The sequence below is a fragment of the Ambystoma mexicanum genome, chromosome 6q (assembly GCF_040938575.1).
Source record: "Ambystoma mexicanum isolate Mex_15411 chromosome 6q, UKY_AmexF1_1, whole genome shotgun sequence".
Taxonomy (NCBI): Eukaryota; Metazoa; Chordata; class Amphibia; order Caudata; family Ambystomatidae; genus Ambystoma; species Ambystoma mexicanum.
In genome coordinates this window covers 1,486,103,441-1,486,130,644 of record NC_090937.1, presented here as the reverse complement: position 1 = coordinate 1,486,130,644, position 27,204 = coordinate 1,486,103,441, and positions in this window count along the sequence as shown.

Sequence of the window (27,204 nt, the reverse complement as noted above, 5' to 3'; positions counted from 1 at the left end):
TTGCACTTCTCTGAGAGGAAGGGTAGTTTCATTGCAGATAAAGTGCAGCATGGCAATGAAGCAATGGTGAATGTACCTTGATACCACGACAGGGTAAACAGAACACAGTTCTCCTGGTGCTTTTATATCTATTCAATTTATATTTTAGTTTGCAGTGCATAAGGAATCGTGCAAGTCATCCCGTGCGTACTATGTACAACATAAAGTAACAAACCATGTGGGTGGGCCTAGGTTCCTTAGCATACAACGTACATGAGCTTGAGGTGAGAACCAGTATTCATTTGTACCATGCATGTTTGCCAAGAGGTTTTTGATACTTGACTGCAAAACTTCATCTTTGTCTCATGTTTTTAAGCAATTGGGTAGCGGATATGTTGAAAAATTAGAGCCTGTTTTTAATGTGTGCAACTCCATTAGATAGAGTTGCTAGTTCACTTTCAAAGAGGAGGTGGAAAATGTATTTGACATTTTGTCTGAATCTGGGGTCTTCAGAATACATTCATAAAGAGTGATATTCTGATGCACATATTTGCACAGACCTTTCATCATATCTTCTTCCTTTTCCTGGAGACAAGAGTAGAGGAAAAGAAAATGATTCTAGACTTTTTTCCCATATCCTTATTGGGGAGCCTTTGACTTGATGCATTTAATATGTTTCTAATGCATTGTCAATGGTGTCTTTGGAGCGTAGTGGGTGAATTGTATACTCGTCTAAAATGTTGGCTGCAGTAACAGGATCTACACTTTCAAATTGGCCAGTTTCTGGTCAATCTTGAATTATTTGGGTGGATTCTCTTAGGTTTTCCTCTATGTTTATATCTTTGTAGTATTTAATGTTTTCTTTTAGATATTGTAGGGCGTGTCTTACTTTGTTTAAGTCGACTAGTTATTGCCAAATTTGTGTGTCTTTTGTTGGCACACCATTAACTAGTAAAATCAATGATTGATCTATTGGCCACTGTACTCAGAGCTGTACATGTTCTTTTAGATCCAATGGTAAATTTACTACTGTGCCACGGGTGCCCTTTAGTAACTCGGATGGAGTTAATTTGGCAGATTTCGGTTGAAGGCATATTATAGCTTGAAATGTGTGCACTGTTTGTTTTATAAAGCTCTCGTACAAGTTAAGCTGTTGGAGAGCTTTCGGAAGTGAGAATATTAATTAGTGATAGCACATGATGGCATTTGGTTATTGTCAAACTTTGTGTTGCAGTACGTACACACTCTTGAGGGGTTAGTTATTTAGTATTTAGCTTCTGCTGTTAGGCACAATGCCAATTGGAACCATTGGGATTCCTCATTGTCCTCATTGTTCTGCTACAACTGACACATATTTGGTCAGGCATTACAGCAGATGCGTTTCGAAGCGTAGCTATTTCTTTTTTGTATATCTTTATTAGGACATTGGATGTGCTCTATTTCTTGAAGTAGTTCTTTAGCTTTTCCATGTAAGAGAATGTTATTTAAATGTTAAACTTCTAGAGCAGGACTTTTTGCATAGTATTACTGATGCACAAGATTCCATATAGTACAATAGTGTGTTGCTAACATTTTGATGTGGTAGAAAATGCTTTTGCAAGCATTTCCTAAAATGCAGGCTAATGAATGTCCTCGCAGACCAGTGTGGCTGCGTACTGGACAGGAGTCTATGGTTTCTAAAGTTTTCATTTTACTTTTGTCTTTTAGTTCCACATAATGATTGAGGAGGAGTTGTAAAAATTTAAAGGACTGTTGGCGTACATTACAGATTGAGATGCATTTCCATTTGTATACTGGACGGTTTGATTGAGTGAAAGGTGCATTTGGTTCAAAGTTTGTTGGGGACCTTTTTTCTATAAGGGTTTCTTTTGCAATAATGATTTGTTCCACCATTTCATAACCTCGACCATTATTGTCTATGGCAATTGATTTTTGTTGTTCATTTTATAAGCTTCTTCATTGAAATATGGTTCTGCGCTGCTTGTGTGACTCCATTCACCATCACAGAAGTTTGAAAAGGTCTGTATATTGACAATGCACATGTTTAGAAGTACTTTTTATGAGGGGGCGCTGTTGCCCACGGGAGAAAATTGCCGCTCCTGTGTGAGCTCCTGAGTGAGCCAGGGCCGTAATGCAGATATAACTGTTCAACGGGTCCGGTTCTACTTCTATGAAACATGGATTGAATGGCAACCACTACTGAACGGGACTGCGAAACCTGGAAGCCAACGGTGAACGTCTCTCCGAGATAAAGCATTATACGAACTCCACGGAAAGCGGGGAACAGAGCCTGAAGTCAAGCCGGAACTCGAGGGGAGGAGCCCAGCGGAAGTAGGCACGCTCGGCGCCCAAGACACCGGAGGCCCATCGATATTGGGGCCTGCTGCGGGTGCTCCGCTCCTCGTAGAGCGCCTGCGGGGACCCCCCACTGGCTCCCGCCATCCCCCTCCTTCAAGCACCGCTGAACGGCCGGTGCTCGGCCCGTGCCTGGTGACGAGAATCCACCGACGAATTAAAGGAGCGGTACCCCCTCGGCGAGCACAATGCAGATAAGTGGGGCGGCGAGGGGGAGGTGGCAGCACTGCACTAGGTGTGAACCCCACGGCCCCCACAATATATTTGGGGTGAATTACAAACATACACGGCAGACAGAAACGATTAGAAAGAATTTTGGATTGTATGTGGCGGACAGTTTGTACGAAGGTGGGAAGTGAGGCCTTTCAGGGACACTCCAGAACCGTATCCTCAAAACTAGCGGCCAGGGGGCTTTCGCGACAGACCGTATTGAGATCCTACCACAGCACTGGTGTCGCGACACTAAATACGCACTACCTGCAACTAGTATATTGACACCGACCCCCCACCTTTGATAAGACACGCCGCGAAGCGAGTGGTGTGTTACCCTGATCAGGCCTGCTGCGTGCTGTGCACACTAGGGGCCACGACAACACATTGCAATTGCTGCAGTACTTCGATCAGAGAAGGCAAAGCCTGTTAATCCTGCTGAAGAATCAATCAGAAAAGGGGGATAATGCCCAAGAATTTTGGTCACAAGAAGAACAAGGGGGCTATCGACAAATACACCACGACTATCCAGAAAGATCCAACATCTGAGATGGAGGAGGTAACGATCCCGCTCAACCAGCAGGCTCCGCCGACCACGTTGATGGACCCTCAAGCAGTCTTCCTCGCAATGCAACAGGGTTTTGCAGCACTCAACGACAAACTTGATGGGATCGCCGCAAACTTGGCGTCCATTAAAACAAAATTGGACAAAATGACAACACGTATAACGGAGGCAGAAACAAGAATATCGGGCACTGAAGATGCCCTTGAAGCCCTGAAAAGCACTGTATCCACGATGGTGATCGAATTAGGAACGGTGAAGACTAAATGCGAGGATTTAGAAGCGAGGTCAAGACGCAACAATATTTGCATAGTGGGGGTGCTGGAGGAAGCGATGAAGGGCTCCATGGAAAAGGGAGTTGAGGCCCTCCTGCACACACTGCTGGGGGACCCTGGGTGGTCACCAATGTTCATTATTGAGCGGGCTCATAGGTCTCTTTCCCCGAAACCGAAGCCGGGAGCATACCCTAGACCAATCATAGCCCGTGTGATGAACTACAGGGACAGCGACCTGATACTGAGGGTGGCGAGGGAAAAGCAGGAGCTGAGATGGGAAACCAACGTTATACGGATCTTTCCAGACTTCACACTAGCGGTACAACAAGAAAGGAAGCAATTGAATGGGGTTAAGAAACTGCTCCAGGAACGGCAGGTTCAGTACGCCATGCTTTACCCGGCAAGATTTATAATTCAATATCGAAACAAGATCCACTTCTTCACCTTTCCCGAGGAAGCCGCCAGCTTTAGGGAGACACATATCCCCACTCCGTCGAGGAGCACTGAAGTTAATGAACAGGAGTAGTCTTCACGGGTGCACATTAACAGAATGTTCAACTAATGATGCATAAGTCCTGTAACATCGGCTCCCCTTTTGGGGGCAGCTCTATGTGGGGGCGGGAATGTTTCAATAAGTGTGATATGCTGCATTGCAATGTCCCCCGCAGACAATAACAAGTGTGAGAGCAACGTATGGAACCGGTTACTCTTATTCAAGGCTTAGAAAGGCACAGGCACTGGGAATCGCCGCAGCCCCCCTGTAGCAGGTGCACATGCAGTTGGAGGGGGGGAAGGGTTGGGATCCTAAAAGCACAGTTGAAGTTAGCGGAACTGTGAGGGTGGGGGAAGGGAGAGTTTGACACGTTGGGCAGGAGTTATGTTACGGTGGGGAAGAAAGTAAAAAGCACAAAGGTAATGTACACTGGAAAAACTGAAAGTATTTTAAAGTAATATTCGCAAACACACGTTCACGATCACTTCATGTGGAATGGCTGAGACAGGCATTGATGATATTAAAGTAATGAGCTGGAATGTTCGAGGTCTAGGCTCCAGAGTGAAGAAACGGAAAATTATAGCATACATTAACAGACAGACCCCCAAGATTCTCTTCCTACTCACATTGTGCCACAACAGGAGGGGCAGGTGGTTCCGAATTGGGGAACACACCAATATTACACAACTTATTCGAAAAGGGCTAGAGGTACAGCAATCTTGTTACACAAGACCTTGCGGTTCACACGCAAAGAAGTGGAATGTGATTCTGGGGGGAGATATGCGTTAGTACATGGTACACTACGAGATAAAGAGATAGTCCTCCTTAACATATACGGGCCGAACATAGACGACCTGGAATTCTACTCCACAATCTTCGGGAAACTGGCAAACTTCCCCACGGGCCATTTGATATGCGGGGGGGACTTTAATACCATTCTTGATGTGAATATCGACCGTACTTTGACATAAGTGAGAGCGCTAACCAAAGCAGCACAGACAATTATCACACACATGGCAGATTTGAAACTGAAGGATGCATGGAGGACGCTACACCCCACTGTGAGAGGATACACATATTACTCGACAGTACACGACATGCACTCCAGGATAGATGTTTATTTGGTGGATAACACAGTATTATCATGGGTCACAGACACTCAGATACTCCCCAGGACATACTCAGGTCACTCCCCCATATTGACGGCATAGTGAATACCCGGCGCCGCGGGGGGCAGGCCCCCATGGAAATTCAAACCGGCTGCGCTATGAGATCTGGCCTATAGAAACGCAATGGACCAGCACATACAAGAATACTTTGATCTCAATGAGAACTCAGTGTCCTCTCTTGCGATATTGTGGCAGGCATTTAAGGTGTATATAAGGGGCGCATCCATATCAAAAGAAAGTGGCATCCTCAAAGACAATAGGAATATATTGCAATGGCTAGAAGTGCAAATAGCATCAATACAAGCCCATTACGTGCATACTCCAACACCACAACTCACTTTGGATATAAAGAACAAGCTAGACGAATACACGGAGACAGCGGACCAAGAGATCCGCTACTTTGACAAACCGGTGGCTGCATGCCGCTACGGAGAAAGCGAACGCCCGGGGAGTTTGTGAGCCAGAGCAGTGAGGGGAGAAACAGATATCCCATGTATACAAACAGTGGATGGCTTGGTGACACATTCCACGCATTCTATGAAGAACTTTACTCACCTCAATCAGACGCTACGGATGCAGAGATTGAACATTATCTCTCCCAAATCCCAAGGACATTACTGGCGGAAGATACCAGGGAGTTGTTGGAGACTCCGATAACTGAGGCGGAAGTTGTGGAGGCAATTGAGGCACTCCCCAACGGGAAGGCCCCTGGCACCGATGACCTTAGTGCAGAGTTCTACAAGGAGTTTAAACATCTGTTAGTACCCAGACTACTGGCAGTATGGACCGAAGCCCTAGATAAGGGAGAGCTCCCCGAGACCACAAGAGAAGCAGTAATAACGCTACTGCTCAAATCAGGGAAGCCTTCGGATGACTTCAGGTTTTATAGACCACTATCATTAATTAATACGGATGCAAAGGTCTTGGCAAAGATACTCGCCACTAGGTTAACACCTTTGATGCCATATATGGTCCACGAGGATCAGGCAGGGTTCATTCTCGGCAGGTCTACGGCCACTAACATCAGAAGATGCCTTGAGATCCTGACTACAACACCCTTAGACCAGCAGGCCATAGCCGTGTCACTAGATATGCGTAAAGCATTTCATACGGTATCCTGGCCCTTCCTGTTCGGGGTCTTGCGAAATTACGGGTTCGGTCCAAACTTCCTGAAATGGATACAATTACTATACACAGGCCCCCAGGCCAGGGTTAGAGTTAATGACACCCTAACAGAAAAGCTCGAACTACGAGAGGGCACTAGACAGGGTTGCCCATTGTCACCATTACTGTTCGCCCTAATAATAGAACCACTGGCGGACATATTGAGGACTTGTTACAGCACATACGAGCTGAGGATAGGGAGTAAACTGCACATTATAAATCTATATGCAGATAACATTTTGCTGTACTTAAAAGACCCAGACAGAACTTGGGGAGGGTCCTGGCAGAAGTAGAACGGTTTGGTAGATTCTCGGGCCTACGACTTAACCCCAACAAATCAGAATTGTTCCCCATTACTGAAAACACGAGTAAACCCCATGACCTGCATGACCTACTGTGGTGCCTGACACATATTCTGTATCTGGGAGCGTGTATTGCTAGGACTGCTCAATTATCGCGAGCACTAAACTATAACCTGCTGGCAGACGTTCTATGTATTAAGCTAAAGCGTTGGAGTGCTCTCCCCATTTCCATGATGGGTAGGATCGCTTTAGTAAAAATGATAATTCTCCCAAAGCGTATTTATCTATTTAGTATGGTGCTGGTCTGGCCGGGGCAGGCCTTATTTTCCAAGATGTCTAGCGCATGTGTCTCATTTGTATGGGGTTGTCACCCTAGGGTGAGCTGGAGGGTTCTAACTGATGTCTACCCAAAGGGTGGTTTGATGGCACCGGACCTTGAACTTTACTACTTGGCTGCACAGGCACAATATGCTGCCCAGTGGGCTACAATATTTCTTAACCCAGTGGGCCCTGTACCGAGCCAGCCGAAAAAGAGGCTGTGTTGGCGCTCCACCAACTTACGAGGTCAACTCCCAAGCATTACAACACCATGACACCATCAAAGGTGGGGACTACGGCATGGGCCAAAATAGTTGAGATATTTGACACGGATAAGATATACCATCCGAGTATGCCGCTCTGGGGCGACCCCCAAACACCCTTCAGTATAGAGGGGGAAGTAGCCCACCACTGGTCCTCCAGGGGCATATCACAATGGGGTCAACTGTGCACGGATGGGCACTTTATTCAGTGGGATGATATCAAGGACGTAGTGGGGAATACGCACGGGACCAGACAACATTATTCCCATATACAAGCAGCCATACAAAGTATATGTCTGACCTTTCCTAATGAACCACCGCAGAATATGGGATTGGGATATATGTTCACAGGGGGATCTCAAAAGATAACGGCGTCAGCACTGTATAAGATCATACTCCAAACACGCCCGATAGAGCAATGCACAACTAAGGACAAGACCTGGGAGAGCAAATTGAAGACGATGAATGGTCCCGACACTGTGCACTTACCAAACAGATTTCATGTAATTCTAGATACAGGCTAATTCACTATAAGATAATACAAAGAACACACTACACCCCTATGAAGCTCAAACGCATATATCCGACCATGTCCGGGAACTGCCCGAGATGCAATGCTGAAAATGCAAACATTTACCATATGTTATGGGCATTTTTAAAACTGAGGGGATATTGGGAGGAGGTGTGTCTGGCCATAGATGGGATGGCAGATCAACCAGTGGAATGGACCCCATGGATGTGCCTGTTGGGGGTAGTCGAGAAAATGAACCCGATATGGCGGAAACTGTTGAACTTAAGTCTGCTCCTAGCCAAAAGGGCGATTCTGCTCAAATGGAAAAGTGCAACTCCCCCAACCAAGGAAGACTGGGATAGAGACATGGTATGGGCAAACAATATGGAGGAACTATACATAGATTTGGTATTACCTGTTTCCCGGCCAAAGAATATATGGGAAAGATACAAACTGTACCTACTTGAAAAGGCCGAGCAAGAACACTCTGACTCTGAAAAGTAATTGAAATTGTATAATATATGAACATATCAGTACTAAAGCTAAGTGTTTGTATTAACTGTGTGCAACAAAAATAAAGAGTATAAAAAAAGTACTTTTTGTAATGTATTGATTAATTTAGTTAGTGGTTCCATTCTGTTTAAAATCAATATACACAAACAATGTTCTCTAGAAAGTAGAAAAGCACTGTCAATTAAAGCTTACAGGATTAGTCTCCTGCGGTAGTTTCTAAGGGTAGATCGTGACTTTTCAGACTTGTTTATAAGATTGCGAAGAACTCTACAGTGGAACATTTTCTGAAAGATATATTGCTTTACCGTGACTATGTTAACACTGGTAGATACAGTGTTAGGTTTGTTAGTAGGTCTGCTTTTCTTTCTACATATTTTTTTTCCTTTTAGTTTGTGCACAAGTTCCTCCAGCCTCAGAGATATCGAAGACAGTGCCCGAGCCCTTCGGTGCAGAGTTTTTGTCTGAGGCTGCTTATAAACCAGCTGCCATGTATGTCTTCCAGGGTCCTCATGTTGTGGTCCAACTTAAAGATAGGTGCTGCCGTATTTGTAAATTTCCTGGAAAATTGGAGATGGCAAAGCAACTTTTTACTAAATGTGCAGCCCTGGGCTCTGAATATATGATCATTCTGGGTGGAATGGTACATAGTTATGAGTCGATAAGGGAAGACTTATTTTGGAATTACTGCCTTAACACTGAGACTGAAAGTATACATATTGCTTTGTAACGGCTATGGTGTATTATCAAAAAACGCCTGCCTAATTGCAACTGATTTGATTTTATGAGGGTATTTCATGAGTTATCTCTAGATAATTTTAGGGTAATTTTATGATTATCATTGATTATTTAATATTTTATGCTTATAATTCTTGTACATTGTGTAAAATGTTATGTCAATTTAAGATGATTGATTTTAGATGATTTTAGCAGATTTCTTTGAAAGACACACAGACTTTGATACAATGGCTGTGAGATTTTATATGTAATACTATGATCAATTGGGTACGGCTAAACACAATACAAAGCAAGCAAGATGTTAAAAATGATGTTAGCTTATGTATAGCATGCAATTCAATGTATAGTTCCATGTTTCCAGAGTTTAGGATTTAAGGTTTTTTGATTTTGTAATTTGTTTGTTTTATGCATAAATTGTGATGTGTAATGTTGTAAAAGTTCTTTTGGAACTGAATACAAATAAATAAATAAATTTTTGTTTTTTCAAGAGGGCCCTTACCTTTTTTGTTGTGGCTGGTTTAGTTTTGTTGAGTGAGGCTACTAGATATTTTGTTTTGATATTTTCTATATTCTGTTTTAGAGGTGGGTGCCTATATGGTGTAGTTTTATTCTTATCTGCTCTATTTTTTCTTTCTTTGCTACAGAGTTGCTTTTTAGTAGGCATGTTGTTGTGTAGGTTGAGAAAAGAGACATTTTGGGTTGGAAAGTTGTGCAATTTATATGCATGTATGGTGCCTGGGTTTGTTGGTGTGATTGTAGATATGAATATAGATTGTGAGGTGGTATATTAGGTATGGTTGGCAAGGTTGTGAGAGTAAGAGTCTGCATAGGTGTGATGGTGTTGGTGTTGGTGTTGGGTTAGTGAATAAGGGAGTGGTGGTGTGATAGAATCTGTAGGGACATTGTGCTGTTTTGAGGAACATAGTGGTTTTTGCAATGGTGGTGTTAAGATGGGAATAGGAAGAGTGGAAATGGTGAAATATAATGGCTTATAGTGAAAGAAATGTTGGTTTGAAAAAAGTATTCTGGGGTAATATATAGTGGAACTGTGCTGCTGTAATTACATGCATATACATGGTACAGGTGAAGGGTATTCTATTTTCTTTCTTTGTTTTCGGTAATGTGATTCTTTCCTGTAATTGTAAAATAAGGTTAGTGGGGAAATGTGGTAATGGTTAAGTACTTTTAGTATACAAGGTTGTTATTTATGAAGGAATGAGGAGTGGTGGGAAAAACTGTTAATACCATTCGTATGCAGTTAAAAATGTTTGCTTTTGGAGCATTTTCATGAAAATTAAGACGTGTGTGCATTTATAGAAGCTCTGTAACATTTTGTAAAAGAGAAGAAAAGTTGATTTAAAATATTTGCTGTACACTTTTAAATGGCAGTTGGTGTATGGAAGTTAAATATATTAGGAGTATATGCATGCTTGCAAACAAGATGCATTCTGATATGTAGGTGTTTATGTAGTCCTAGATTTTTTGTTTGCGCTCTGGATCTTGTAGTTCCACTTTTCCCAAGTAGGAGTACATGTCCCAGTAAAGAAAACATTAGGACTGCATAAGCTGCAGCTGAAGAATGGATTATGTTAGGAAGTATATATGTACAGTCATGTCATTATTTTAAACTATTTTCTTCTGTTTTTCCCCACAGTCTCACATGTACACAAGTCTAAAAACATACTGCAAAAGTAGATCAGACTCCAAAATACCTACCTGATTTTTCACCCACCACGTCACGATACCAAAAAAATAACTTTTAAAAAGAAATAAAACACTGACACCCAAAAATGTGTAGCCGAGGGTACTCAACTACACATGCCCTCGGCTATCACTAGTCCTTCCAAGCCTCGGATATAGCCGTGAACATTGCCAAAATGGCTGACAATAATGGTTTACTTACTGCCCCCCAGGCTCTCACCAAGTAGCTCCTCATCTGTGTCAGCTGCCCTCACTCCCCAGATGGTGTCCTCACCTCCTCTGCTCTATCCCTTTTCCCCCGCAACACATACTGTTTCTATGACGCAGTTTGCTTTGAGATATCGGCTATTCGAGGCTATAGCCTAGGCTACAGAAAGTTTGTGTTGCAAACTGAGTATCCAGACCCCCTCCAACCCCCAAATTTCACTTGCTACCCTCTAACCACCCCCCACCTCTACCTGTGGCATTTTCATGTTTTTTCTGTGCTTCATTTTCCTACATCCTCGGCATTAGGCGTAAATATCTCTTGCATCGAGAGAAAATCAAGATGTTGGTCATTTCCTTTAAAAAAACATGGTTTCAGGTAAATCTCTGAGATATAGCCATCTGTTTTTGAAAAGGGGGCACCCCTGTAAGAGGATTCAATTCAGCACTACAGCCAAGTCAACGCCTAGTCTAGAATACTGAATGAAAACCCTTATTGATATATCTTTATGTCCAGTTCATGCGTTCTGGATGACTACCCCTATATAACACCCCTCCCTTGGAATCCCCCTGACCCCACTGAGCCAAGAAGTAGTTCTGTTTTGCAAGTTTAAAGGTTTATTTGATAACTTAAACAATATATATTATATCACGCTTTATAATAAATTAATAATTGGATATCACACTTAATCTGGTATGATAAAGATTAACAACAGAGAATCTGGCACTAGCACACTTCTTGATAATCACTAAGGAGTTGACATGAAATGGATAAGATAGCAACAATACTTTTATGGTTTCAAATGGATGCAATGTGGAATGAAATGCAGTACAGAAAATAACTTGATAGGATTTCAGCAAAAACAATGTAATCACTTTCTTGTACAATTCACCCCCCCCTTTTATGCAATGCAAGGAAATAGAAGGAAGGCACACAGTTCTCAGAAATGCAATCAAATGTGATTCAGTTCACCCCAGCAAGCTTAGACTACAGAAGTTTAAAACACAGGCAAAATGCTTTTATATGTGCTGGCAATGGATTGAAAAATATGCTAAATTTGCTTTTAATTCCCTCTAGAAGTTCAGGGTGAGTGGTATCTAGTTAATATTAGTCCAGGCTCACACTAGCAATGATTCAGGGATGATTAGCAGGTTAAACGAATTTCTGGCAAATGGAAGGCAAGCAGCATCAGATTTTTACACGTGAAGAAATTTGTAAATCGCGGCAAAATTCGCGAATGCGTGTTCCGCGATTGCGGTAAAACTATAAGGGGTAGGAATGTCGTTCTTGGTGCGATTAAAAGCTAAGATTCTAAGCTTTCAGATGAAAGTTACTGCATGTCTCTAAGACAAACGGTCGCGGAGATATGAGCGATTTAGTGAAGGTCGTTTTTGGTTTTGCAAATTTTAAACGCAACACTTTTTCAGCTTTAAAAATGATGGCAGAATAACACAATTGCTAAACTGCAGTTCTACTTAGATTAAAAATGGATTGAATTATATGATTTTAACTAAGAGATGTGTTCTGAGTTTTGCTGAGTACTCACAAGAGATTTTGAACCGGAAAGCGACTTGGTCACGGACTTCAGTCTGGTCAGGTCTTCCCGAGTTCCGCTCACAGCGCCTGGCCTCTGGAACTGCTCACAGCATCGGGGTCAGCACTCTGGATACAATGGCCTGGTCTCTGCTAGGCACCGGTTCTCTGGGTCGGGTCCTGCCTTCTCTTTGGATATTTCTGTCACCGGGTTCTTGCAAAAGTTCTTGGCAAAATTCAGACGGCGTCAGCCGGCTGTCTGAAGAGTTCAGTTGCAAAAAGATTTTCAGGCCTGTTGACAAATACTCTTGCTGGCAGTGGCCTTTTTGGTTAAGGTTCTGTAGTCTCTGTTTATCTTGGAGTCTAAGTGTTGGCTCCTTGAAGGTTGATGGAGGTAAGTATGGATTTTTCCGGCAGAGCGTCCCGCTGCAGATGGAAATGAATGTCTCTACCTAAGTTTCAGTGGTCCATTTATATGTTCTGCAAGTGGGTGTGTGTGTTGGTCATAACTAAACTTGCCCCTCTCACTTGTCATTGGTCCAGCTTTCATTTCTCCCCTGATTGGGGGAGCTAAGTTGTGTCAGAGTGATGTCAGCCATTTATGATCTCTTGAAAAAACTCCCCTGTCATCTGTGCACCCAAATCTATATATGATCAAAATACATATTTCACAGTTACACAGTTGTTTGAAATTACATACCCATGTCACATATCACATGAGGTATACTCTGTCCCAAATCTGTTGTTTCTAAGAGCATGCATTCAAAAATGGCAACTTTTAGCACTTTTTAATGTGCTAAACAACATTGGATCTTCATTAAATTTTATACAACTGTTCCTCACATATCTACCCACATACCAATGCATTTTCGTTTGTCTAGCTGAAACAGGGAGTCTGTAATATTAATAAACAGCAGGGTTTTGTCCCAGAATATCCCACAATTTGGAGTTTGGGCTTGAATTAAAGGTACATTTTTTAAATTAAGTCTCTCAAAGTTATACATTTCTGTCATTTGATTACAAAGAGTTATCAGTGTTTTTGTAAAATATATATTTTACTTTCAATTCAGTCCTCAGAGTGTTGGAGTCCGCCTCCAAGACTTGGGTGGGTCAGTCACATGTCTTCTGGCAGGCAGGCCTTTGTTGACAGTAAAACAGTAAAAATCAACATATTCCTTTCAGAGGAGAGGGGCCATTGTGTGGTCTCTGGGAAGCTGACATCAGGAGGCCAGGGAGCCACTTTGCATTTAATTAACAGAACCCTGTGATTTCCTGGCTTCTTGTGTTGAGTTCTGAAGTGTCAAGAGTTCTCAGGACAGGCAACCCCTTTGAACTTTTGATGAAATGAGACCCCTTTCTTTGCACTAGACAGTTTTGCAAGACAGCTCTCCTGTCAGAGTTTAGACCGCCAGCGCCACCCTCAGGATTTTGCGGTTACTGCATCCCTCCTTGGGATTTTTTTTAGATTGATTGATTCATTTCAGCAAGTGATATTACATGGAGTATATTGTCCATGTTCAGGACATGGCATTGGTGTGTTTCTGAAGTAAAGTAATTCTGTGCCCATGATTTTGCCATATTTGACATTCAAGAAAAATGAATTCCCAACAGTTATGGGTTTGCTTTTGGCAACCAGCATTGCCCCTCTGAACAATATAGGCAAAATGGGATTTTCCTGTGCATTTTCTGGGGCGCTCTGGCCATTATGATGTTTTCAATGCCAGTACTGCACAGTTTTGAGGTAGGGCTCGGATGCATGGGTAAATACATCCCACACCCCCTTCTCCTTCTCCATCAAATAATTAAATATTTACTGCACGGAAAAACCCCAAACTATGCACGGATCGTGAGTCAACATGGTCCAAATCCGCCCAGCAGTTTGGGCTGTGCGCTTTGGTCAACATTTACCTTGTTTGTCGGTAGGAAAATGAATATGGATTAGGCTGCACTTTGAGATAATAATGTTTGATGCTTAATAACGTTTTTATTATTTAACTTATCTTTACGAAACCTTTCAGTCTGGGAGGGCCCGCAAGTCCTTCATCACTTCCGGAATTTCAGTCAAATCGGTTACTTTAATCAAAAGTTATTAACGATAGAATTTTGAGGGGCTCCTATGGGAGGCCGACTCATCTTAACTATAGGGCGGCTATCGCCACCCTATAATATATGTACTGCCCTCAAGACCTCCTTGTTTTATAGGTCACTTGTCAGATGACCTACACGAAACCGAACAAGAATCTTCCAGACCATTCATCCTAGGCCTACATGCAGGAAAAAAGCCTTGTGCCCAGGATACAATACAAACCAGTCCATAATCAATACAGGCAACCACTGCACATATCTCACCGTGAGTTCCACTGTGCACTCCCGCCAAAAAGAGGCTTACCAACCCCAACCTTCGCATTTCTCAAACTGCCCCTTTGCCTATCTAACGTTGTACCAATCCCTTAAGTCATGTCTTCACAGACGTCCTTGGCATGGAAAAGTTCCAGACAGATTCTAATATGCGCATATCAGAAAACAACAACACAAAAGCATGCAAGCATTGTGAAAGCAAGATGCTAAGACAGTACAGAATGCAAACGAGTGATGCTGCTGAAATTGAAGGCTGTTAGTGATGTGGGACAGCATTGTTAAAACATCTTCAGATATTACGTTCTAGTATAGAAGAGATTAAAACAATCAAAATAATATGCACCCACACATGTCATATGTTTGATACCTCCAAAATCTGAAGGGAACAGGACATCATGTAGGGAGGGTTGTACGCTGGCAGCGTTTCTCATCTCTGCCTCCTCTAATCCGTCATTCTGTGACCAATTCCCACACCTCACACCTTATTGTGTCAGGTATCATAGAAGGGCAGTAACTGCATCCTTTCATCCATAAAACTATCGCTTGCTTGTTGTTTCATTGAAGAGACCTGGGCTTTAATTCATTTAGGGGGGGTTGCAAACAGGATCTTGATGCATCTCTGCCCTGTTTACATGTTCTCCCTTCTCCCCCCAAACAAACGCCCAGCAAACTGCACCCCATCAACCAGAATCATTCTGAAATCCCATTCATTGCTCCATGAATTGTACCCAATCGCCTGGTAGAAAACATCCCCTCCAGCATTACCATGGCATCCTCTCACGAGCCAGTTGGCACCTGATGTCAGAAAGAATAAACTACAGCCCCGGATGTCAATCCAAACTAAATCCACTCTGTTAACCATTCTCCATCTAACTGCTCCATGCAATACTTGCTCACAGTACACACCATTCTTAAGTCACCCTGGCGCTCTGCCTAAATCCATGCATAAAAATACAATAACTGTGGATCCCCCCTCATTAATTCTCCACAGTAACAAATTGCAAAAACCCTAAAAGCTACAGTAAGAAGCCAACACAGCACACTATCAATGCCAAGAATGAGGCTCAGTGCAGACCCAAAAACAGCATTAGGTAAATGCATCAATGGCTCTAGTCAAAGCACCTTGAAGCTCCCTCCAACCGGATGTCAGCACTATATTTCTATATTTAATAATTGTAAAACGGGAAAATATTAAACACATCATAAGAGTTGCATAAACAGAGTTAGTGCTTACCCAAATATACACACACACACACATGCACACAGACGTGCATGGTTTGCCAATACTTATGCAATGTGTAGACACAATCACAAACACACAGGGTCATTATACACAAGCAGGATTAAGTTCTGATATGGATGAAAATGCACACAATAGCCTTTGAAAACAACACACATTATTCCACCTCCCCACCCAGTGTCAGAAACCCATTCAAGGAGCCCGCAAAAATGAAAGCAAAACCTGCCTGGCCCCAGACGCCTGCAGTTCCATGCAGTCATCTGAAGACATGCCTTACACCAGAATACACATTGATACCAGCACAACAATTGTAAGCTAAAGGTAAGCAGGCGTGTAGCCCCCTGCAAAATAAAGGCAATATGAACAGAGGAAGTTGTATTCCGTTGGTCCCCTGACTATGACAGGCTGTACATGCGACAGCATGCCAGGACAGACAATACATAATCCCCCCTCACTAACGTGACAGGGGGTTTAGATTCTATTAAACACAGGAGGTGAGTATTATGCATAACAATCTTTACTACTGACACATAGCAGCAAAGAAAACATTTTTTGTAAATCAAACAAATTCACCAAGAAAAAACAAGGAAACTACAGTATTTCATTAGAATCCAAAGGGATCCATCCCAATCCAAGATGGAGCGCAGGTCCAGCTCCCTCATTATCCAATCAGCCAAGGCCCACCCCATAAAAGTCCCTTTCTCAAACAGCAACTCCTCTTCTGAAGCTGCATTCTGACGCCATCCTTAAAGTAATATAAGAACAGTCCAATAGATAACTAGCTTCGGGATCCGAACACGCCGAACCATCCGGGTCCTGGAAGGTCCCTAATCTCGGATCTCCTCAACCCGAACCTGCAAAGAAAAAGAAAACAGAATAGGGTGGGTGGGTGAAATCGCCAAAGGGTGGGGGGTGGTTATAATACTCGCCTCTTGTCTTTAATAGAATCTAAACCCCCTGTCACGTTGGTGAGGGGGGTTTATATATTCTATGGCATGACAGGATCTTCATATTATGCAAGTTCAAAGCCCTTGCATTACAATCATAACCACATGGTCGCCATATTATGACAATTCTCTCTAATGTGCCCTCCCTTGACCTGCCAGCTGCTCCCCACGATTTGTTCAAAACCCCCTCCTCAAAGGGATTCCTCAGAGGCTTAAGGGCCCGCCCCCTATTAGAGGACCTGAAGGAGGGCCGTATTGCAGGGTTGTTAATAATCTAACAGCTGAGAGGCGGAAAAAGAGTATATGATTACTAAGAAGATGCAGCTGAGAGGCACCAGGGAACCTCAATCCCTCCGCATAGCAGCATTTTAAAATTTCCACCATACAGAGACACTATATTCTGCCAAATATGTAAACAGATATCAGACCTCATATCTTTAGTATTTGTAACTCAAGAACACTCAATAATAAACCCTCAAGGGGAAGAAAACTTCATTTCTTAAAACCTAAAGGTGACAAACTGACACTTATGAAAAGAGACGAAACACAAGCAAAATCTTTTTGGGAAACTAGCATGCAGGCATATCGTGGTTAAGGGACAAGAGAGAAACTACATCCCTGGCCCCCATACCTTACACAAAAACTCCACATTTAGAGTAAGAGAAGTTTCAAAATGGGCCAAAGGGTTTACCTTATCAAAGAGTGGTTGTCCACTCATTCCACTTTGGGCAGAACATGACCAGACCAAGGCTGAACTAAATCCATTAACCGTCCTGTAAACCCAATTCCCTAAAATAATTCCATTAGAAAAATTAGGGATTCAAGGAAAACCTAAAATGTACTCGAACACACCATACAGAGGAGTGGAATAAAAGGAGAGAAGAAAAACGAATAAAGCAGATACTCTATGTAGCCGAATAACCTAGCCTCGAGGAATCCGCCCAGGAGTCCATGACAGCCACTGACAAACCTGTGAAAAATCTTTGCAATCACCAAGGAGAGGAAGGAAAAACAATGTGAGATGTAAGTTCTCCAGGCTTGTTAAAAGCCGCAGGAGGAGCAGGAGAAAGCACGGCACATCTACCACCAACCCCCAGGAAGGAAAAGTACCCCTGGACAAAATCCAAGGGAGTCATTGTCTGAAATACCCCCAACCACTTGAGCGGTTGCACCAGAAACTTTGATCCTGAAGGTGGACCGGACAGCACAAGGACAGAGATCCCCCAGACCAATGGAAAATAAACAGCAGCCAAGCTTACCACACAACTTCTAATCAGCAAAGACAGGCTAGGCAAAAGAGGCGAGACATACATGAATGTTATCAGGAGGATGTTCCTAACTATCCACAACCACAAATATTTTGTTAAAATGCTCGGTTATAGCAAATTCCTATGAATTTGTTTATAGGAGCGGGTTGACCACGCTACCCTGTTGATCCCAAATTCTACCAATAAGTTGGAAAGGACCCGAGCACCCCTTGCCATCGCAAGATGACCCTTAAAAGAGGCATCACATGAGATGAGACCCATATATTGGGACAATACTGACACAGGGACAGTCCCAGAACTTGGGAGTAAGACCAATTCCCCTGAATGCGTATCCTATGCTGGGAAGAGGTGTAGAGAAAGGAAGTGGAACATCTCAACCTCCAGCCGCTTGAGGGAGCTCATCCCATTGGTCTAGAAAGCGGGTTAAACCTCTCCCAATCTTCAGGGAGACTAGTCCTAAAAAAGGGGAGGGTGGGGGCGGAGTCGTGCCCCTTAAGTTAATAAGAAATTATCAATGCAGGAGCTAGGAGAAAACCGTCCTACTGTGCCCAAAAGGGCACGCTATATAGAAAGAAAAAGATGAGTCAAATCCCCAGATAACTAATTCCCGGATAAATTACACCCGTGAAGCAGCACCGGGCAACCAAAGACGTAAGTGGAGAGGGGCAGGGCGTCAAACCCACCCCAACCAAACTATGAAGGGAAATACTGGAAGCATCCAAACATCCTTGAGGACCATCCTGACCCTTTAACTCCTTGAGAGAACAAAGGAGTCCCTGAGTAAGCGAAAAAAATCTCCATGACAAAAAGTTGGTAATTAAACAACAAAAGAGGATTGGTAATGTTATAAATGTATTAAAGCGTTTTAACTAGAAAGTAGGAGGAGAACAATGCAAATGAAATGCCTGCCCCCTTATAATCCCTCATAGAGAAGAGGTAAAACCATCTGCGTGGGAAGAAACACCAATAATGTATATACATATATCTATGTGGTTAGTACCTGCCATGGATCCCGCTCTGCACACACTACTGTTGATATATCTTCAACCCCGAAGACACTTTTGGGGAAGAACAACCACCTGTGATCCTATAGCAGAGGACAAATGATGCGCCCCTCGGGCAGTGTAATGTTGCAGGCGGGCAGGACCTCGGAAGGGACGGCTGGAAAGACTAGCTCTACTCTGCTCATTGTCATCTAATATCCTAGGGACTGAATGCCCTTTGAAGTTGGTGTGGGAGTTACCCATGGCCGTGAAGGACTGCCCATGTGTAGCGAGATCTTTAACAAGCCTGTCTCCAAACAGATTACCCAGGGCCGTAGGCCCGGCTTCACTCTCTGCCATGTCTAGCAGATTATAATCAATGCGCATAAGAAGCGATCTACGCCTTTCCCTGGAAATTCCAGTATTGGCTTTGCCGAGCAGGCATATTGACCTTTGCACCCAACCTCTGAGTGCCTGGATATCCACTGGGGAATTGGAGCGAGCTGCGTCCTCCGCCAGTTCAAATGTTATAGTCAATGGGACCCAACATGTCCAGTAATCTGTCCTGGCACCTGCGCAGCACTTTATCAATCTCCCTCGAAGGGTCTTTACCCTTTTGAGAAAAAAAGGACATAATGGGGAGATCAATCTCCGGGGTACAGGCTACACCATCCTCAATAAAAGGCCTTGGGCATTCGGACCACAATCTGTTCCTATCTTCCTCAAGAAGAAGTCTCCAAACCCAGTGATGGATGAAAGCGGAAACCGCCTCTGATGGGTGCCATTCCGCACGCCCTGAGAGTTGGATGAGAGAGGGGTCAAAAAATGGCACCCCGGCACCATCCAACAACAGTCCCTCAGTATCCTGGGATAAACCCATCGGGATCCCCTTCCTCAAACGTCTATTAGTCAGGCAATCAGAGACGTGATAACTATCAGGAGAAGATATATGAGTGGAAGAGGTGAAGAGAGCTCTTCCCTCAGTTTACGCTTCAGACCAACCGGACAATTAGCAGGAGAGGGAGACCTACCCACAGGACTGAGTTGTCCTCCTAAATGCTTAGATTTTTTTGAACATTTCCTAGGGGCAAACGAGAGCCCAGAATTAGAGCTGGGGTGGAGATCAGCCACCTGCGCTATTAATATATCAAACCTCGAGGCTAGGGTGGAGTTTAGGTTAAATAGGGCCAAGTTCACACAATCTTGCACTGCACTAGTTAAAGCTGGAAGGGTCACTAGGGAAACCTCCCCTGACCCTCCCCTCCCAAAATGTTCCCTCAACACCTTTTTATTTGAAGGTCCAACATGAGCAGTAGCATTAGGTAAAAGGAACTCTTCCGCTCCTTGGGAAGAAAACATACTGCAAAAACGGAAAATTACAATTATATTCCAACCTTGCAGGTGAAAGCCAAAACACTCCCTGACTATGCCACAGAGACAGGCCTCTCAACCAGATGAAAAAGGGGTGTAGTATGTCAAAACCAGGGAGCACCCGGAAAGTAAAGCAAAATACAGTTTTTTGCAAAGGAAAAAATGCTTGTAGCCAATTTGTTATAATTAGGAAACGTGGAGTGAAGCTGGCCTCACCAGCAAGCCGAGCAGGCAGTGAAGTACTCACCAAAAAGCGTTCACCATACCAGGCTGAGCCTGGAACTCAATACATTATCACAGCACTCACATGTGTGTTGGAAAACAAAATGGTCTATACATAAACTTTATACACTGTCAAATGTCGCCAAGCAGGCGGTTTCTTCCAATCAACAAGAAAAGAATGCCAAGTCGGCGCAAGGCCTCTTGGCTGAGGGCACTACAATGCAGTCAAATGCCGCCGAGCAGGCGGACTCTTGTAACTTAATGCGCAGTAACTAAATGCGATGTCAAATGCCGCAGAGCAGGCGGTTTCTTGTAAATTAATGCGCTATAACTTAATGCGCTGTAAAATGCCGCCAAGCAGGTGGTTTCTTGTAAATGAATGCGCTATAACTTAATGCGCTGTAAAATGCTGCCAAGAAGGCAGTTTCTTCCAATGAACCCAAGTATTTGAATAATTTCCCCGGCTTCCAACGAGCCTCTGAGCTCCCCTCCCCCCAAGCCAGAGCCACCTCACTGCGCTAGCTAGCAGGCGTCCGTTGTAAAAGGACGTTGTGCCCGCGAGGCGTGGCTCACATGCAACCAAGGAAAAAGGGGGGGGCAGGAGGGAGTAACAATTGGCCTACTTGCGCTCGGAGGGCTGCCTTCTTTTCCGCAAGCGGCGCTGCGCCGTAAACGCAGTGACACAGCATTCCTGACAAGCACGCTGATGAGCGAAAAGGAGGGGCGGGAGGGCGCCTGACAAAAGGAAAGGAAAAATGGAGATTTATAATCTCCTAGTTTGCACTGTTAGTGCCTGACCAAACAACTGTTCACAGCATGCTGCAACACATAGAAGCCTGGAGAGCTTCAATAGAACACACGCTGAAACAGCGTTTTAACCACGTGGTCGCGTGATAATAAATTAAACAGACCCAGCGGTCACAGATCAACACAAAAGGCAAGTTTGAATAAACTTAATCAATAAACTTAATCAATAAAGGGAATCAATAAAGGGAATCAATAAAATGTGTTAACACAGTGAAGTACAATTGACCAGAAGTGTACTTAACTGATGTGTCAGCAGCAAAGAAAGAGGAGTTGCGGTTTCAGAAAGAGATTTTTATGGGAGTGGGTATCTGCTGATTGGATAATGAGGGGGCTGGACCTGCGCTCCATCTTGGATTGGGATGGATCCCTTTGGGGTCTAATGGAATACTGTAGTTTCCTTGTTTTTTCTTGGTGAATTTGTTTGATTTACAAAAAAAAATGATTTGCTGCTATGTGTCAGTAGTAAAGATTGTTATGCATAATATGAAAAAACAAAAACAAAGAGCCTCCTGTCATGCCATAGAATCTGAAATTAAAAAAGAAGGCAAGGCTTTCTAGAAGAGCAGGTGCGAAAGGAAACATGTACGTGGGCTGTTTTCACAATAAATGAATGATGAGAAATAGTGTGCTTTCAAAATACATTGAACTATCTGGGCAGCTGTGTCTTTGAATGAACAGCAATGCATTTCAATGAACAATGACTCAGCAGAGCTGAAACTTTCCTCAGCTCAGAACTCTGAAACCCCTTAGTGGCATCAAGTGTCCTCGGCCCCCTCCTCTGACCTGGCCTTGCCCTGTGCCTGTTTGCTTCTCAGCTCAAATGGAGCCCTCATGTTGCAAATTCTTCATGCCAGCTACTGACCTCCTACATTTCACATGGAGTTGTTTTGCAGACTTACTGGCAGCAGAGGTGGAAGAGGATACCCCTGTTGTGTTCGTGTTCCCGGAGGCCCAGCACGAGGGGCTGGCTCCGGTCCAGGAGGCCGCGTGGCCTGGAGCACGGCCTAGGCAGGAGCGCTAAAGAAAACACACACACGCTGGTTTCACTTCGCCCGGAACTGCCTCCCACTCCAGGGGGCGGGGCTTTTATTAAGCTGCCCTACGACACCGCGCTGCGGGACGTAGGGCGGATATAACATTCCTCCTTTATTTCAAAATAACCTAACAAAACAAACATAAGCAACATGCTCAACTATAAACTCCTGCCACTGCTGTTGGCTTAGCATACATAGTCATTCAGCCTCACCGGCGGTCTCGTGGTCTTTCTCAGACTGTACGGCTTCGCTTGGGGGCTGTCCCCGCTCGGTTCGTAAGTCTGCTCACCTTCGCTGCATGTGTCCTCACTGCTGGGCAGTCTCGGTGATTGCCAGCTGCGATCCCCTGCGGATTCCTCCTCGGGGTCTTGCGCCGGCACGTCGCTGCTTTGTTGCTCGTTGTCGTCGTGAGGCCCCTCGCAATCCGTCCAGAGGTGCTGGGGCACGGGCTTGAACCAGGAGGCGTTCCTTGTTACTTCCCGACCTCCCCGTGTGACAGTTATCATGGTCCCACGCCGGTTGCTGATAGTCCATGGCAGTTCCTCATACCTGGTGTCTAACTTGGATTTCGTGGGATTTCGCAACATGATGACTTGGTCGCCCACTCTGTGGTTTGAGGGCCTTGCTCTTCTCTTGGCGCTCATGTGAGCGTTGGCACCTGTTCTCCTCGTTTCCACGCGTGCATGGTCGACGTCGTCAGGGGTTCTGCTTGGATGATGGGGAATCGACGAGTTGATGATAGTTCCGAACATAAGGTCAGCAGGTGGTATGCCCGTGGTACTGTGGGGGGTGACCCGATAGTTCCTTAGGAACCGGAATAGGTCGATCCTCCACGGGCTGGCGTTTGCCTTTGATACTCGGAGTACCTTGTTGATGGTCCTCATGAATCGCTCGACGTCCCCATTAGCTTGTGGCCACCTTGGCATGATGTGGTGATATTTAATACCCAGTTCCTGTAGGTATGACTTGAATTCCTCCCCTGTGAATGGGGGTCCATTGTCACTCTTAATGGTCGTGGGCAGACCATGGGTGGCAAACATCTTTTCTATCACCGGGATGACCACTTCCGCGGCGGTGGACTCCAGTATCTCGACCTCTGGATAGCGTGAGTGATCATCGATTGCCACCAGTAGATGTAGACCCGCTCTGATTTTGCAAAAGTCAATGCTGATCGCTTCCCATCGTGCCCGGCCACGGATCGGTTCTGGGTCTAGTGGTCCACTCGTTATTTTGCAGAGTAGACATGTGTTCACTAGGTCCTCAACACGATCGTCGATGTGAGGGAACCATACCCTGTGTCTGACCCGTGCCTTTGTTCTTGCAAGCCCTTGGTGTCCTTCATGCGCTAGGGCAACTATCCTGTCTTGCAGCCTTGGGGGTATGATGATGCGGTCACCCCTTAGCAGGAGCCCTCCCTCCGTGATTGAGAGGTCTTGTCGAACCGTGAACATGCCTGCTAGGAACTCCTTGGCCCCCTCGGTTCTGTTGCGTGTGTGCGACATGAAGTCTTTCCAGTTGCCTGACATGATGGCATCTTTTACCAGATCGCAACAGGGGTCATTCTGGGTTTCTGTTGCAATGTCCTCAATGTTTATCGCTTTGGGCCTCATGGTGTGGACTACTTGACAAATGTGCTCCTCTGTTTCTTCAGCGACTAGCACTTCCTGCTGGGTGGCTGGTCGTGGGTGTCTCGACAGGAAGTCCGCGGGGTTGCCGCTGCCCGGTTGGTAGACAAGTTCGAAATCATATTGCTGGAGGTGTAGTAGCCACTTGGTGATTTTGGCTGGTGGGTGTGCCGATGACCCAATGAAGATTGGTAGTAGGGGCTTGTGGTCGGTGATCGCCGTGAACTTACGCCCATATAGGTACATGTGGAAGTGTCGACACCCCCATAGAACGGCGATTGCCTCCTTTTCTATATGGGAGTACCTTTGTTCCGTTGCTGTGAGCGCCCTGGATGCATATGCAATCGACCTTTTGGTGCCCTCTTTCGTGACCTGCATCAGGATTGCTCCAAGTCCGACTGGGCTGGCATCCACAAATAGTTCTGTCGGGAGGTCCGTGTCGTAGTAGGCCATCTTGGTATCAGTTGACATGGAGTCTTTTATGCTCTCAAATGCTTCCTGGCATTCGGGCCCCCAGTCCCACTTGGTGCTGGCCTTTGTTAGTTCCCGTAGCGGTTCGGATAGGGTTGCTAAGTTCCGAATGAATCTGCCACAGTAGGTGGCCATTCCCAGGAAACTGCGCACCTCGGTGGGAGTCGTGGGGGGGCTGGCAGCTTGTATGTCCGCCACTTTCTGGGGATCAGGTGATATGCCGGTGCGGTCGAACCTGTATCCAAAAAAGGTTATTTCTGGTTTTAGGAATTCGCACTTCTCTCGATGGATTGTGAGTCCGGCGCTTTCCAGCCTGCCCAGTAGTGTCTTGAGTCTCATGATGTGTTCCTTGGTGTCCGGTGCATGTATTAGGATGTCATCGCTCACGTTCAATACCCCTGGTATGCCTCTGATGACCTCCTGGATGGTCTGTTGAAAAACCTCCGCGGCCGACGATATGCCGAAACTCAGGCGCTTGTACCTCCTCAGACCTAGGTGGGTTGAGAACGTGGTGATATAGCGCGACTCTCTGTGTAGCTTCAGCTGGTGGTACCCCGCCTTTAGGTCTACCTTCGAGAACACACACGATCCAGTGAGGTCAGTGATGATTTCATCAATTGTAGGCGTTATGTGTCGCTCTCTTTTGATGGCTGCATTGGGCAGGCGCATGTCAATGCAGATCCGAACTTTTCCTGGCTGTTTCGGCTTCCGGGTGACCACCATCGGGGAAACCCACGGTGTTGGTCCCGTGACTTCTTCAATAATACCAGCGGCTTCGAGTGACCTTAACTCCTTCTCAACTTGTTCCCTCATGTGGAAGGGTGTCCTTCGGTGTTTTACCGCGCGTGGTTGCACTGATTGATCAATATGTAGTTTGATGGTCTTTCCTTTGTGACAGCCTATCCCCTTCTGTAGCTTGGGGTGTTGCCTGAGGAAGTTCTCGACCTCGGATGTGTCGTCAACGTGGCATATGAATTTGACCACGCCCAGGTCTTCAGCCACATCTCCGCTCAGCAGGCTTTCAATTCCCGCCTTGACAACATAGATTTTTGACCACTTATCTGTTCGCCATGCTCAAGAGTGGTGCAGAACCTCCCGATGACTGGTAGAGGTTTCCGACTGCCGTAGGCAAATAGCCGAGTGTCTGTGGATTTTAGCTCGGGTCGTGGTGCGAGGGTTTGGAAGACGGTGGTTGGCATGACGTTTACCGAGGCCCCCGTGTCAATGGTCATTTGTATGTCCTGGCCTTGTATGTTGACCATGCATTTTCGTCGCCTGGCGGTTCTTTTCAACGGTGCTGGCCCTTGGTTTAGTGTCGATACTAAGTACACCTTTCGGCCCTTTCCTTCGTTCTCCGTGCCTGCTGTTTGTAGTAGGGCTGAGAGGTCATCCCCTTCTTCTTCCGTCGAGGAGTTGACTACCGCTACCCTCCTCGCGCTGGCTTGTTTCTTTTTTTTCGATGACCCTTTTTCCTGGGATCCTTGTGGAGGCTGTGGTGGCGTGTTCACTGATCTGCACACTTTCGCGTAGTGATCCTTCCTGCCGCATGCTCCGCACGTGGTGCCTTGCGCCGGGCAGTTTCACCTTCCGTCCCTTTGACCACCACACCATCCACATTCGGTTGGTCCTGGTGCTCGAGGCTGCCACCTGTTCTGGGTATAACCGCTGCCACTTTCGCTCCTCGTTGATTGTCTGTCCGAAATTTGAGCAACCATCGCTGTGGAAAATGACGGCTGGAGTTTTTGTAGGGTCACTTCCATGTTGGCGGCCCTGGAGTGGGCAAGCTCCCTCTGTCGACCCAGTTCCAGGATGCGTTGTAGAGGGATGCCCTTTTCACTGAGTACGAGACGCCTCAGCTTCTCCGAGTGAATTCCATTTATGATTTGCCTCCTGATCTCCCTTTCAGTGTTCGTAAACTCACACGACATGGCCAGCTTCCTCAGCCTCGTGTGGTAGGCGTCGAGAGTCTCATCGGTGGCCTGGATGGTTGTGCAAAAGATAAAGGTTTCATAGTCTGGATTTAGTTGCGGGAGAAAATGTGCTGTTAGAGCGTCCTTCGCACTCCGGTATGCATCTTGGCCGTCATCCACATCCAGGGAGTTAAAGATGCGCAGCACCTCGTCGCCCACACTGAGGAGTAGATGAGCTTTCATTTTTCTGGATGACGTGACGTCCTTACATTCCATGGCCATCTCAAACTTCTGTAGCCATAGCTGCCATCTGGGCCCACTGGACGATGGGTCTGTGAATGGGTCGAATGGTTGGATCAACGTCAACGAACTCCCCTGCGTGCGAGGCGGTGGTGACGCCATAGACAGGTTTGCCGCCATCCTGGACGGTGTGGAGGGTCCAGGGGTAGATGACCCAGTCGCCATGGTGTTGCGGGCGCTTGGTCAACGATTCTCTGCCCTCTGGGTTTGTGCGTGCCCTGTGGTGGGGCAGTGTCCTACCGGCACTTGTATTCCGATGGATTGGCGCCTTGTGGCCTATGTGCCATGCAGGAGACGTTGTGCAGGTGATGACCGGGATGACACGAGAAGAGAAGAGAAAAAAAAAATGTTCACCCCCTGAGGATGAGGTGTGGGAGGGT